Below are 15,757 nucleotides of genomic sequence, written 5' to 3'. Positions count from 1 at the left end.
ACTTGCTTTGTTCCTGATATCAGGGGTAAATAGCTCAATATTTTGCCAGTAGGTTTTTCATAGATTTGTGGGTTTTTTCTCCTTATCTTGACCAATCTACAACGGGCTTATCAGTTTTATTAATCTTTTCAGCAGATCAGCTTTTATTTTCCCTACTGTTTGTTTTCTATGTCATTACTTTCCATTCTTATCATTATTCTTCCCTTTTCCTACTTACTTTAGATTTACTTTGCTTTGCTTTTTCTAGTTTTTTTAAAGTAGATGTTTAGATCATTGCTTTTTAAACTTAATTTTTTTCTAATATAAGCATTTAAAGTTATAAACATTCCTCTAAGTACTACTTTGGCTACAGCCCGTAAAATCTGATATGTAGTATTTTCACTATCATTCAGTTAAAATTTTTCTAAATTTTCATGATTTTTTTTGACCTTTATGTTAATTTTTATGTATGCTCTTTAATTTCCAAACATTTGGGGGTTCTCTAGATTTTTTTTTTGTTATTGACTTCTAATTCATTACCACTTAGCCAGAGAATAATTTCAGTTCTCTTAGATTTATTAAAACTTGTTTTATGATTTATAATATGGTCTGTCTTGGTGACTGTTACATACACACTTAAAAACATGTGCTTTGTAGTTGATGGATATAATGGTTCATAAATACCAATTAAGTCTAGTTGGCTGGTAGTATTGTTCAAATCATCTATAACCTAATTTTTTGTCTACCTATCCTATAAATTATGAGAAACAGATGTTAAAATCTCCAACTATGACTGTGGATTTGTCTATTTCTCCCTTTAGGTCTGTTAAATTTTATTTCATATATTTTGAAGGTCTGTTTGATGAAGTGACTCTTCTGATTACAAAATAATCCTAGTTTTTTTTTAATAAACTCATTTTAAAAATTATATAGTATACTATCTCTTTTTAATTTTTGCTGCATGTGTAGGTAGGTACCTTTATTTCAGTTATAGTGGTAGAGACTGAGTAAAACTGGCCAAGGTTGTACAACTAGTAAATATAGTAGAGTATACTAAAGTATTTGAACTTGATAGCAAGTCTTAGAAGTCGTAGGTACTTTAATTCATACAATCATCTATGATACAGTTCTATAATACGTCTTATTTTTATCCTTTTTGTTTTTATAACTTTTTACTTGTATGTTTATTTCTACATACAAGGGCCATTATTCTTTTTATTCATCATACTTCTCCCCATTGTTATTTGCCTCCACAATATCTGTTCCTACCACAACAACATACACAGTAAGCCTTGTCCCAGTAATTAAAAGGAAACCGAGATTTGGGCCTCCTAAAAAATCTTCTATTATACCAAATAATTTATCATGACATGTTTTTTACTTGTAAGTAAAATATGTATTAATGTTTGCAAAGCCAAGTATAAAATTATGTGATGTAATTATTATAATATGCTTATTTTATAAAATTATAGAGTTCTATTTTATTTTATATTATATTTTTGGTTTCAAACTTTAGTACATTTATAAAAAAGACTAAAAACTCAGCTCTTGATCTTTCATTTAAAATGAATCCATCTTTTATTTTACATGGATTATAGGTTAACAGCTCAGATTGTTTTTATTGTGTTTTTCAAAATATAAAAACATTAAATATTAATCTGGCCAGTATCCATCAATTCCAATTGAAAAAGTCAATTCTAGAGATGAGAATGTTGGTATCATATTACAGCTTTCTTTTGCAAAACAAGAAAAAAAATTTAGTGCATAGAATACGAAAAATCCTAACAAGATTTATTTACAACTATTTCCTTTTTCTTTATTAGGTTTACCAGAATAAATATTTGTGCAGCTGAAAGTGTTGCTAGTAGCTGGTTCTTAGTGACTGCCTCAGGCAAGGCAAATATCTAGTCATAGCTGGAGCATCAGCTTTGGGAGAAGTTAGCCTATTATATAAAGGGTTATCATTGTCCACACATGGGGTCAGCTTTGCCTGAGTGGATCCTCAGCACTTCACATTGTTGACTATATGTGATCTCTGTGAGGCTCTCTTAAAATATCTTTTTGTAGTATGCACACATTTCTCAGGCCATACTTTGCAGGCAAACATATAACTATCTTGACCCTCCTTAATTTCAAAAGCATAAAAGAAGCTACTAAACTGTTTTCTCCAGAGCTTTTAAAATCTTGCTCACTGACATAAGTTGTTAGTTTGGCTCAAATAAACTCATCAAAATTCTCTACAGGTTTGGATGTATCTGACGTCAACATACTCTATTCGCGTTAGTCAAGATAAGCTAGGTTACCCAGTGGTGACGAATGCTCCCCAAATCTCAGATGCTTAGAAGGACAAAGGTTTATTTATCACTTGCATGTTATTCTTGGGTCAGCCATGGTACTGCTTCTTGTTGTCTTTACTTCTGGGTCCAGGCTGATGGAGCTATCTCTGTCTGGGACATTGCTGGTATCAGGGTTGAGGAAAAGAGAACAGGGTGAACTTTGTGCTGGCTAGTACAGCTCACACTTCATTGGCCAAGTTAAGTCAAATGGGTAAGCAGAGAAGTGTAATTTTCTGGAAAGGGAGGCTTGTGTTTTTAAATAGTATAATGTACCACTGTATTCTTTGGCTTCTTTCTAGTTTAAGGGAGGATCTATGCTTCTGTAGTAACTAAGCCTGGGGGTTGGTGAGGGGTCAGAAGCCTCATGCTCATGGCTATTTATTGTTTCTTCTTCAGCTCAAATTCTCCTCCATCAGGAAAACTTATCTAGTCTTCAGGGAGGGTGGTCTAGTGCTTCATCTGTTTTCTTCTAGGTGTTTGTTTATGGGAAAATAAAGTTTATATCCAGCTTCCTTCAGCATTTAGCCCTTTGAAGCTCAAGAGAACTCACCTTTTGGAAATCACAAACCTTAGTGTTTAGATAATTTTTTTTTTTTCTCTGCTATGAGTTTAAGAAAATCTGCTTAGTAACCTAGGAGCTGAGAACTGATTTTATTCTTTTGTTGTTTTTTTTTCCCCCTTAAAGAATGGTTGATTGTTTTGTGTCTTCCTTTATTAAATGCTCCCAGAAACAATGAATGATGAGGGGTCAGAGGGGCAAAATAAGCAAAGGTAGTAAAAGAAAACTTTGATTATCTCCAAATGCAATTTTGTCACAGTCGTAAAGGAAATGAAATAATTGCTAAAATAGAGCCTGCTTGGAGGAGGAGAGATTTAAGCATTATTATCCTAAGTGAATGTCATGCTTTCCTTGATGGTGGTAGATTACCATTTCCCATCCCATGAACGCCAAGATTCTCTGTAAAAGTTTTGTGTAAATCATTTACAATGCTACCTTCCTAGCTTTTGCTTGGGACATTTCCTTTGAGAAATACGAATGTTTGCCAGTGGTAACTCACTAGCCAAGCTAACAGGTGTGAGAAATCAATATTCAAGTGAATTCATGTGAAAATGAGTCAAGTAGAAAATGAGAACTAAAAGCTAATCCTTTCCACCTGGATTCTGGTTTCTTGAACCACATAAAATTAAACAAACCCTCAAATCTCAATTTCATTGTATATATTTTTCTTTATCTGTAATTATTTACATTTGAAAAGTCACATGATCTGAATGGCTAGTCATAGTTCACTGTTTAAAATATTATTTTTGGAAAATTTGGGTTATAAATGTTATACATGTTTATTAAAGAAAATTTTAAAAATGTGAAAAAGTATATAAAAATCTATAGTTAACATAAAGAGGTATTTACGGTATTTTTCTATCATATAAACACATGTTTAAAAAAGGGAAACAGATTTAGTTATACAATTTTGTGTTCTACTTTTTATAAAAATTTAATATGAAATGATGAATATGTTTCTACGTCATCATACATTCTTTGAAAACACGATTATTAAGGCTGCATAACATTCAATCCTATGGCTGCAGGATAACATTTGGTCAATTTCCTATTGGATTTTTAGGTTAGACTTATAGATTGTTTTTAACATTTCAGTTGTTTAAATAATACTGAAATGTCGATATTTGTACTTAAAATCTATATGTGCCTCTAATGTCATCTTTAGAATAACTTTCTAGATGTGAATTTACTGAGTCAAATGGTATAAACATTTTTAAGGTTCTTGATATATATTACAGTACATTATACCCGAGATCTCATAAATTGTAAGGTGCACCATTGTTATGTAAAACTAAGGAAGAAAATGATGCAAATTAAACATAATGCTTTGTCATCAGGTATACCTTTTATTTCATAATTATTGAAAGAGTTTTCTAGATTTATTTAAGCATACAATCAGCTTGTATTTTATTCTGTGTATCCATAGAAGCAAAACCCCTGCTAAGGTATTCACTCCAAAACTTCTTCATTCTTTGAAGTCCCTTTTTGACTGTGTGATCCTTGGCCTGAGTGGCACCAGGAGCATTTGAATGCAACTTTTATTTTATTTTAATTTAATTGAATTTTATTTTATTTTTAATGTAAAAATTTTAAAAATATTTTTATAGTGACGTTGGTTAACGAAATCCAATAAGTTTCAGCTGTACGCTTTAACAGTAAGGCATATATATATATATTTATATATATTTATATATATATTTTTATATATATATTTATATATATTTTTATATATATATTTACATATATATATATTTACACTGTGTGTTCACCTCCTATCGTTAGATTTCTTTCTGTCACCACATACTTGACCTCTTTAAGCAAACAATCATCTTATATTTTATTCTTGTGTACCCATAGGAGAAGCAAAACCCTGGCTAAGGTATTCACTGCTAAACTTCCTCATTCTTTGGAATCACTTTCTGACAGTGTGATCCTTGGTCTGAGTGCCACCAGGAGCATTTGAATGAAGCATTTTTTTTAAAACGTGTGGTTCTCGCTCCAGGATTTTCTTCTAACAGCCGACATCCGTTCTTCTAAATTTGATGCGTATGGGCAGGCAATGACGACTAAATCACAACTGCTGCCTGGCTGACAGTGATTATAAAACACATCTCAATTTAGAGATATTAACATGTGAAAAAAGCTATTTCTGAATATGAATGAAATATGCTATATTTCAAAGAATCCACCGGAAAAGTTTAACCAATGTGTATTCCCACCAGCACTACATGAAGTTACCAATTTCCCTTAAACCTTAGTCAGTTTAGGGAATTTCTATAATCAAAAACTTTCCAATTTGATAGCTGACAAGTAGTATCTCATTTTAATTTATATTTATTTTACTACTAGATCAGCTGAAATTTATTTTCATATATTTTTGGTCATTTGTATTTCTTCTTTTGCCAATTGTTCATATACTTGACTTTTTTTCTGTTTTGATGTTAATCTTTTAACTGTTAAGAGTTCTCTATATGCCTCTCAATAAGTGATGTAGGAAGGATGTTCATTTTTTATCTATAATATGTTGCAGTTTTCTCCCCTAGTTTTTAGTTTGATTTTTAAATTTAAATTTACAGGATTCTTTTTATTACGTGCAGAAGTATCTAATTTGCATGCAGTCAAGTTAATTAATATTTTTCGTGATTTCTTCCCTTGCTCTTATGTTTAAAACGTCCATCTCAGACGTGAAATGAAATAAATACTAATCTTTATTTTTTCTAAATGTTTTATGTTTTTTCCCTTTTTTAAAAAATTAACTCTTTAATGCATATGAAAATTACTTTGGTAAGTATCTAACCTTATTTCTCCCCAAAAGTCAATGAATTGTATCAAGTCTTCCCTTTCCTACTGGTTTAAGCTGCCAACTTCTTAAAATATAGACATTTTTATGCTTCCTGTGATTTGTATATGGGATAGCTGTTGTGGTCTGATATTTTGTCTCTCAAGTTGTGCACCAGTGTCATATAATTTTAATTATTAATTAAATTCACCATATAATTTATCAACCCAACTAAAATGTTTTTGCAAGTGAATTATGCCTGGATGACAGGCACAAATCTGGGTCCTGGGGTACCCTAGTTATTATGGTTTTATAATGAATTTTCATATCTGCTAGAACAAGTGTCCCATTATGGCTTTTATTTTCAAAATTGGTCACAGTTCTCAAGCACAAAAATATGCAGAATCAAGTAGTGAGAGAATGAATATCTAAGTAGTATTTTTGAATAATTCACATACATCATTAATTGCTCAATTAAAAAAATTAAGTTAATTTTGATTTTGTTGTTATTTGTTAACTCTGTGACTATTGCTTTCCACTTGAAGTTGCATGCAGTTGAGAGACACTCTGCAGGGCCATCGACCTGGCTCATGCCACCTCTCTCTTCCTTTGGTTTCTATAGAGTTAACCTTTTGCTTAGTCTTTCCTCAGAACCTTCTAGCTAACTGTTATTTCAGGTACCATTACATCTCTTAATAGCTGCCATTCCACTTTCTTACCCTATTCACCTGCTGGAGGCATCCTCATTGCTAATTAGTACAGATGAACAATATGTAACAGAGATTCAGTTCAGACACTTCTCAAAGTTAAGAATACAAAATCTATGCATTCCTGCCTGTATGATCAGAGGTCTAAGCCAAGTTTGACAGAGGAACATGGGCCTTTTGCCATAAAACCAGAAAGAAAGAGATCTTGCCCGGGTCCCACATTGCTTCTTGCTATGGCAGAAGGCGGGCCTGTTTAAATTTAATTTGTTTATTTATTTTGCAGCATTTATTCTCTGCAAAGTAAAATGCTGGCTGACATAGGTTCTCCAAGGCCATCACAATTCCTTTCCATCAAGCACTGTGGAATGCCCCCTTTCACTCCTTATAGAAACAATGTTATAAATCTTGTGTCTCCAGGAATACAAAACACAATACTTTGTATACAGGAAGCTGATTTGCAAATGATTGTTGAAAAAGTTTTAAATGACTTTACAGTCAGTGTCCTTTAAGACAAAGTATACCTTTGAGCTTTTTGTTTACCATTTTTATATTAATTTAATTTTTAATTTTATTTTAAATTTATTTTTTTACGCCTACAGCATCTGGTATTCCTAGGTGGTCTCCTATCCAAGTACTAACCAGGCCTGACCCTGTTTAGCTCCTGAGATCAGATGAGATCTGGCACGTTCAGGGTGGCATGGCCATAGACTGATACTAATTTTAATCTGGTTTTACTAACAAAAACACTTTGGTAGAAGAGTGAGACACCACAGACCCTACAAAGACTTAAAGAAGGTTCTGGTGGATAATCCTAGAGCTTTTTTCTAAAAAACTAAGATTTGGGGTCACAGCTTTATTTTAGTTGTCCTTTGCCTCTTGTCCTTTTTGTCCTGTCCCAGCCTGTAAGTCTACAGATAGGTGTTCTCCCTGCCCTTCCCTTCTGCATCTTTTCCCTAGATCGCTTTCTTGCCTTCTACTCAGATCTAATCCACATTTTAATAAAAACCATCTAGCTAGAATGTCTTTTTCTTTTTGCAACACAGCTCACCACATACCTTTCTCCTCTCTTCTCTCTCTCTCTCTCTCTCTCTCTCTCTCTCTCTCTCTCTCGAATTCGTATGTTAAAAGTAATCACATCTGACTTAACAGACTCCCTATTCTACTTTGCAATGCTCAAGTTCAGGAAGTTCCCAAGTTTCAACATAATGTGTTTCCAAAGTTCTTTGCTAATAAGTTGTTTGGGACTTGGAACAAATTTTTCCAGCAAAAGATAGCTGTAACTGGTGTTTACAGTTCCTAGTCCAGCCTACAACAATTTACTCATTGAACATACTATACATTTGCTGAGTCAAGCATTTGCTAAGTGCTGGTGGTTGAGAATTTCTGTGTTCATCAGATTGCCCTTCGGTGCTCTGCTGTTTAGATTGAGCATGTTCACTCCCCTGACCTCCTTCTCATAAATCATCTGCAAAGTTTTTGCTTGTTCCTGTAAACAAGATCTTTCTTTAGCACTATCTTTGCACGTTGTAGCCCTCTCTACACAGTTCATCTGTAATACATCACAGTAATTTTCTGAACGCCCAGGTGAAGCAACGATGATTTGTACCCGTTGATCAAAATTTAGCCACATCTCTGTGAAGATTTGAGGCATGCCATGGACTATGGGATGCGGCCCATTGCATAAGGAATAAAACACGATCTTCAGAGACAGCAGAATTTCTTGGGTGGTAGGGGGGCAGGTTATCTTTCAGGTTGTTTCCTGGAATATGGTTCCTGGTTGGCATACTGAAAGGACCAATATTGACACTGAATGAACAATGAATGAATGAATGAATGAAAACGTACAAATGATTGGCAAAGGGCTACAGGCAGTCACCTGGGCACATGCTCTCAGTACTTCCCAAGGTTTTGAAGCATGAGTAGGAACCTCATATTACTATTTCCCTCCTGTGAGGTCATATTACTATTTCCCTCCTGTGAGGTCACCAGAAAGGCCCAACTTTTAGCACATCTGCGACCTCGTTTTGCTTTGTAGAGTTCAGAGAGAACAAAGTCATGACATTGTTTTACTGGGCATTTTTCTTCTTTATCAAAAGTGGGTCAGTGGAGGCTTTGTATATCAGCTTTGAAAAACAAAGTAACCAGGACTATTTACCCCAGGAGGCTAAGAAGCCTCTCACAAGAACTTTAAATATATTTTGTTTCCTGTTTCGATAAAAAACGTGCCTAGCACGTGACCATCCTTGGACTCGGGGCTGCCTGCACTCTTGGGTAGCTTTGGGGTTTGAGTTTTAAAACTAGCTTTTGGCCTGACAGTGAGCCTGCTTCCCACTGCTGTTGGGGATGCGCCAGTGTGGGGTGCACATCCCTGCAACCGCTTCAAGCAAATTTCTCCCCACTAAGCGAGGAGAGAGGGACAGAGGGACAGCGCTCCGGAGCTCCGATGTATGGCCTGTGGTTGCTAGCAGTCCCTCGTTGGGCTCTCTCTTCTCCTGGGGGCCAGTCACTCTCCTGGCGACCAGTCCCAGGTACGAGAGCATCTGCAGAAGAGCCCGATCCGTACCTCGCCGGTGGGGGGCGCTCTCCCGTGGGAACGGTCGGACGCCTTGGGCGGGGACGCGGCCCCTCCGCCCCCTCGGCGCCACCCCTCGCTCCGCCAAACTTTCCTTGGGTTCCGGGCGCGTCTCAGCGGCTGCTGGAAAGGAGGAGCACTCTGGTCGCCTGCGTGTCCTCTGCTGCTTGTCGCGCCCAGCGGTAGCCCGGCACTGGTCGCCCCGTCGCGCACTGCCCGAGGGCATGCGGCAGCCGCGGGGGTTCCCGCTCCCGGGCTCGGTGGCGCGGGCGAGCGTCAGTGGTGAGTGGGACGCTGGGCGCAGGGAGGGTTCCCGGAGCCGTGGGCGGCCGGGGCGCGCGTGGGGAGGCCGGGGCGCAAGGGCCGCCGCCGGGCCCAGCTTTTCAGGGTGGCCTGTCATCCAGCCCGGGTCCCAAACCCACTCCAAGCACCTGGGATAGGACTCTCCGGGCGGTGTGAGGCGCATCTTGCCCTTTCTCACTTTTTCTAGGTGTAAAAAGCAATCGGGATGCCAAAGCCGCGGTGCGTCCACCCCTGCTGTGGCTGGGCACAGGGCTTAGAGAGCAAGGCTCCGCTCTGCTTTTGCGCAGGTGCTTCTTTTCCAAGCTTGGTCTTATAGCCGTCGATGCGGAGCCGAGGTTCTCCCGCTGAGCATAGGCATATAAAATTTTTCAGCCTCTACTGACGCCTGGTACGATGATGTGTCAGGGAACAGCTCGAACCACGCAAGGCATCTTTGTTCGGGAACTAGTTATTATTAACAAGTAACACTGTTGGGGGGTTGTGCTTTCTGAGTAAGTGAAGGTCCCTGCAGCAGACAAAAGTGCTTTGTTCCGTTGCAGTGTTACTTTATTGCTTTCCCTCAGCAAGTTGCGACTACCCAGAATTGCTTAGAAATTTCTCAAGCATGTAATTTGAGGAGTGACTGTGAATATTTGAAACAATTTAATCTTATTCGGGTAATCATTAAAATGGCCCTGAAAAGCTTTGTAGGTCAATTTTTAAGTGAGTAATTTCCACGAAATGTTTCTCCCGTAATTTGTTATTGCCATTGTAACACATTTTCCTCCTCCTTTGCTGCTCAGAGTACTACCTGGGCTTGGAATCTTAATGTAGAAGTTAAGGGCCGCTTAGTTTCTCACTCTGCGTGTGTGTGTGTGCGCGCGCGTGTGTGTTTTAAGTTGGAAAATAAAGTAAATGTCAGTTACAAACAGATAATACCTTTACAAGTAGGTTAGTATTCCATGCACTGTAAGGCATTTCATCAATGCATGGACTTTTGTATTGCTAAGGAGAGTTGTTGGGTTTTCTGGTGAAATATCTACCAATAGTTGCTAAGCCTGCTTCCAGTGAGACACTGGATCCACTTTTGTGTGGTTTAAGTCCAGGCAGTAGAATTTTCCTTTTTTCCCCAACCAGAAGTGATGCAGTTGGAAACACACAACCTTGGCTCTGTTAACACCATGCTTGTCTAAACAAACTGGGAGACCAGCGAGCAAACCCTGCCTGTGAAGCTTATGTGTTTGAGATAAGCTTCCAGAGTTGTCTTTTGTGCCTTGAGACTGTATGAACCCAGTCAGTATCCAGACCCAGTTACTGGACATCTAACCTTCTGGACATAACTTGATTGCTTGTCACTCTCATATAACTAGGAAAATAGATCATTTGGCTACATATTTCTTGTTTTCTTTTTTCATCTGTAAAATTTAAAACTTGTAGCTTTAACTACAAATGACACACCCTCTTTTCTAAATCTGACGAATGCATAAATCAAATACCAGACTCCTTCTATGAGATCAGATTTATTTTAGATATCTGGCTGTTTTATAAGATGTTTTATAGAACAGATCTGTATGTTTTCTATGAATGAAGACTGACATGAAAACAGTAAAATATGTGATTTTTTTCATGTATGTTCATCAGAACTTTTTGAAAGTCTACATGTTCATTCTCATTATTCCAAAACACACACACACAGAGGAACAAAATGCATAGACAGCACTGTAGCCAGGCAGCAGCCAATGCACACACTCTTAGAGTCATGCACACATGCCTGAGGCTCGCTGCTTCTCTCCCAGGTTTTCCATCTTCCTGCTGAGAAGCAGAAATCCACTATAACTTAAGCCCAACCTCTTATTTCTTTGGGCTGAGGCAAGGAGAATCACTATAACTCAAATGGGAATTACTATAACTCAAATTACCCATTAGCCATGCTCCTGGGAGTATACATTAGTTCAAAATGCTTTCTGGCCTGTGATTATACCCAACAGAGTGGTTAAGTCTGATTGCAAGCTTCTAAATGGCAGAGCCCAGGCCCAAGGCATTATGAATGTGGTATAGGAGAAAAGGAGGGCTTTACTGTCAGACCAGCCTTTGTTCCTGGCCAGGCTTTGTGACCTCGGGTACATTGCTGTGCCTCTCTAAGCCCTCATTTCCTTGTCTGCAAAAATGAAGATTATATCCACCTCCCAAGATTAAAAGAGAAAAGCACTTAGCAAGGACTCTGATATACAGGAAGTACTCCTTAAATGCCAGTTGCCTTCACTTCTTTCTAGATAAACATTAAAGCATTGACATTTCTGGTAACATGGGCACCAATGTACATTGTTCAGGAGAGAGTGGAAAGAGAGTCCCACCCAAGCTGTAGGTGACTTGGAGATGTTCCGCACACTTTTCTTACTTGCGTACTCCCTTCCTGGCCATGGCCCTTTTGCTCCTCCCTCCATCATCTCTCCTGCAGGTACTGAGCCACCTCCTCTCTGGCCTTGCTGATCCTTGGTCCCTTGTCCTGGATTCTGTTTGTGTGTGGAGGAGTCCCAGGGAACTTCGCCTTGCCATAGGTGGGAGAGGTGCAGGTGAGGGGTGGGGAGGTCTTCAGAAGCCCCAAGAGTTTATACTTTTACAATGCTGGGTTAGAGAGGCAGTTAGAATACAGAGGCCTGGGTTCTAATCCCAGTCCCACTTTTGTGAGTTCTTGCGACTTTGAATAAATCACTTGTCATCTTTGAATCGGTTTTCTTATTTGCGCAATGGGGATAGTAATTCCTTTTCTACCTACCTGTGTAGTTTGTTGTTGGGTCCCATTAAGTCATATTTGTGAAATTTAATTCCATATGTAAACACTGGAATTAAAGAAGCAGGGCCTCCAGATGTGGGGCACCCCAGGCAGGCTATATGGGGTGGTCAGATCTCCATGTGGCTATTGGGTGTGCTAAGTGGACATTGCTGCAGTCCCTCCACACCCCTCGCTCCTGTTCTCTGATATCAAATGAGACTTCAAGGAGGAAATCCTGCCAAAGGTTGAGAAACTGCTTCGTGGGGAATAGGAGAGAAAGATGTTTCAGTATGAGATTACCTAATGCTGCAGGATCCAAGGCACAGGGCAAAGTCCTAAAGAAGCTTTAATTCTCCCTTAGAATTACTCATACTGTCCGTTCATTCCAGTTCTTAGTGGACAAAAACAAAGAGCTAACCAGCCCATGTGTCGGAGGTGAGTGGCGATGGCAATCCCTAGACATTGAAGTTGGGTGTTCTGTGCCATCCTCACTGCCCTGTGCCTTCTTGTTAACTTGGGTCTCTAAGTTTCACTCACAGAGCACTAAACTGACACAAAGCATCCCCTTTCCTTAAGCAATTAAGCTAATTGTTTCATTCAGTCTGAAAGATGTGTGTTGCTGTCTGCCTGACCTTCCTGGTGAGCCAGGTGAGTAGTACCCAGTGAAAAGAAGGTTCTGACTTCCTGGGTTGTACCCAACCCCTCCTCACTCTCCAGGCTGATATCCTCCTCCTTATTCCTCTTCATCTCTTGGCCTGGCCTCTGCAGCACTTGACCCCTAGCCTTTTGTCTTATCTGTCTACTGCGTTGAACTCCTCCCTTGCCTGTGACCCTGACACATCCTTCCCCCATGGACCTTGCCTCTTCTCAGATGTGAATCATTCATATACCTCTGACTGGGCCAGACTGGGTGTCACTCTGGAAAACAACCCACCCAGCACAGCCTGCCCCCCTCCCCCAACCCCGCCTAGTTACTCATCAGCTAGTCCTATGTCTTCATTGTTCCCTGGGACGTTAGGCTGTAGGTTTTACTAGACCTGGCCTTGACTCAGCCATGTGCAAACTCAGTGGTATCATCAAGGGATGGTTTGGCAGGTGGCAGGGCTAGGTTGGAGGGCACTTAGGCCTTTCCATAAGCACCACCAATTTTCCCAAAGGCCCTCCATACAAACATACAGTCTAAATAAAAATAGTATGCTTGCTTTGTAAATGCAGCTTTAAGGCAAACACCCTAAGGTCCCCCTTCACCTAGGCTGCCCCAAAGCCCCTCCTCTACAGAAATTCTGGAGCTGCCCCAAGATTAACTCAGACCAGGTAAGTCACAGGTGGGCTATGGAGCCATTCAGAGGCATTTACCCCCCAAGGAGAGCTAGAAACCCAAAGTTTAAGGCTCAGAGTCTTTGGGAATAACTAGTTATTGAAGACCAAAGCAAGGGATTTTTATCATTTTATCGTTTGCCTCCTTCCCTGGTTGATTTTTCACAGGGCAATCCTTTAAATGGAGCCTTTTTCCTGGACTAAATTGTCACGTGGATCTAGTAAAGAGAAGATAAGTATAATATTTTTGTATATCCCCATGGCATTTGGATCAGTCAGGTTCTCCAAAGAAACAGAACCAATAGGTTATGTATATATAGGTATATTTGAGGAGATTTATTATAGGAATTGGCTCATGTGACCATGGAGGCCAAGAAGTCTCACAGTCTGCAAGCTGGAGAACCAGGGAAGCTAGTAATGTAGTTTAGTCCGAGTCTGAAGGAATGAGAATTAGGAGCACTGATGTCCGAGGGCAGAAGATGTTATGTCCCAGCTCAAGCAACATGGCACATTCACCCTTCTTCTGCCTTTTTGTTCTATTCAGGTTCTCAGTATATCATGTTTCCCATCCACATTGGTGAGGGTGATCTTAACTCAGTCTCCCGATTCAGATGCTAATCTCGTCTAGAAACACCCTCATAGACATACCCAGCTAATGTTTTACCAGCTATCTGGGCATCCCTTAATGCAACCAAGCTGGCACATAAAATTAATCATTGCACTACAAAACCAGGAAGCTGGCATTGGTACAACACTACAGTCCAGTCCACAGAGCCCGTTCATGTTTCATCAGTTATCCCCCAAATATCTTTCCTATATGATCTAGGATTCATGTTAAATTTATTTGCTGTCTCTTCTGGAATAGTTCCTCAGACTTTCCCTGTTCCTAAAGTCCTTGTAGTTGTACAGGTCTTACATTCTGTAGGATGACTCAACTGGAGCCTAGGAGGTATTTGTTTCTTTAGAACCAGACTCAGGTCATACTCTGCTCTTCTCTGTGCATCATGTTACATGATATAAAATATCAACCTGTCCCACCCCTGGAATAGTGGCCTTGATCACCTGCCTATGTTGGTGTCTACCAGATCTTCCCACCTTAAAATGATCATTTTTCCCTTTTAAATTTATTGGTGTTTTGGGGAGAGTATTCTGAGGTGATGCTCATAGACTGTTTCTTATTAAACCTTCACCTCCAGCCTTAGTGTTTATCGATGACGTCTACCTGAATCAGCCACCTCTATGAAAGCTGCCAAATGGTGATTTTTTATTTCTATCACTTCTACATTGATTAATTGGCATTCTACTGTGACAAAGAATTTTTTTTCTCCCTCATGAATTTATTAATTTATATTAGGAAGCATTCATAGATTCCTTTTGTATTCAATATGTTGGAATCTGTTACTCTCACTATTATGCTGCTTAAATTGTCCTCAGTTTGGCCAGTGGTAGTCCCTTTGAGCTGGTTCCTGTGTCCTTTTGACTTTATTTCTGGCATCCAAGTTCTTCTTGTACTTTCCCCAACTTAGTTCTCTCTTTAGGTAGAGAATGGCATTTAGAAATCAATATGGAAGGTCGATGTACCCCTTGTTATTGGGGTGTCATTGCTTTAGATCTCTGAGAAGACAGAGTTAGGAAATATATGTATATATTTATGTAAACATGTACATTTATAAATTAGGCCATGTATTTTAAATCCAGTACCCAGGGATCATTCTATTCTTTTCCCTTTATATCTTTATACATATCTTCTCTGGCAGGTAGAAGATTGACTCCTATTATTTTTAATATTTGTATTTATTTGCTCAAAACCCATCCCCCAACCACAAAGGCTATCTTGTCTCTTCTGTTCCCATTTCCCTTCCCATTGCTTCTTGTTCTTGGCTGCCAGTTCTGCTGGCCCCTGTGTCTTTGCAGCTTCATTATCATCCTCCAGTCCCTTTAGCGCACTACTCCGGGTGGCTTCCCAACCACAGCCCACGCCTCAATGAAACTCCTCAAACTCTCTCTCATCATATTGCATTCTCAGTCACATGCATATCCCCCAGTTCTGGGAAAGGAAGAAAAAAGAAGGTGAAGGAAGAGAGAAAATGGGAATGGAAAGAAAGCAAAGAGAGACATAGTATATACATTTTCAAAGTTTTTTTAATACGTGTTGCCAAATTGCCCTCCCAAAGAGTTGTACCAATTAACATTCTCACCAACATGTTATGAAGGTGCCATTTTTCTCTGTACCCTTGCCAACACTGAATTTTATTCACCCTTTAAATGTTGTCAATCTCATAGCACTTCACTTTTGTTTCTAGAATAGCTCATGCCATACTCAACCTCGTATTGTACTTCTATGTCTCATCTTACCCTTTAGATCAGGGTTTCTTGCCCTCGGCACCACTGACATTTGGGCGGGATAATTCTGTGTTGTGGGCCTGCCCTGTGCATGTACCGTGTAGCAGCAT

The 15,757-nt window shown here is 39.2% G+C and overlaps 1 protein-coding gene and 1 pseudogene across 2 annotated transcripts in view; one reads left to right on the top strand and one right to left on the bottom strand.

Moving 5' to 3' along the window:
• Positions 1 to 6,950: 6,950 nt before the first annotated feature.
• LOC120583437 (uncharacterized) lies at positions 6,951 to 7,069 on the bottom strand (annotated as a pseudogene).
• Positions 7,070 to 9,000: 1,931 nt separating this feature from the next.
• Positions 9,001 to 15,757, top strand: part of LPAR3 (lysophosphatidic acid receptor 3) — a 74,164-nt gene continuing 67,407 nt past the window's right edge. The window contains exon 1 of one of the 2 annotated variants that reach the window (XM_039838710.1): positions 9,001 to 9,214. The gene's annotated coding sequence lies outside the window, so the exon portion shown is untranslated. Of the gene's footprint in view, positions 9,215 to 11,747; positions 11,773 to 15,757 lie in introns of those variants that run through there. The other variant, XM_039838711.1, reaches the window with a different exon arrangement.

The sequence above is a fragment of the Pteropus medius genome, unplaced genomic scaffold, assembly GCF_902729225.1.
Source record: "Pteropus medius unplaced genomic scaffold, Ma_sr-lr_union100, whole genome shotgun sequence".
NCBI lineage: Eukaryota > Metazoa > Chordata > Mammalia > Chiroptera > Pteropodidae > Pteropus > Pteropus medius.
Note: the sequence above shows the minus strand (reverse complement) of the source record. Positions and strands in the feature narration are given on the sequence as shown.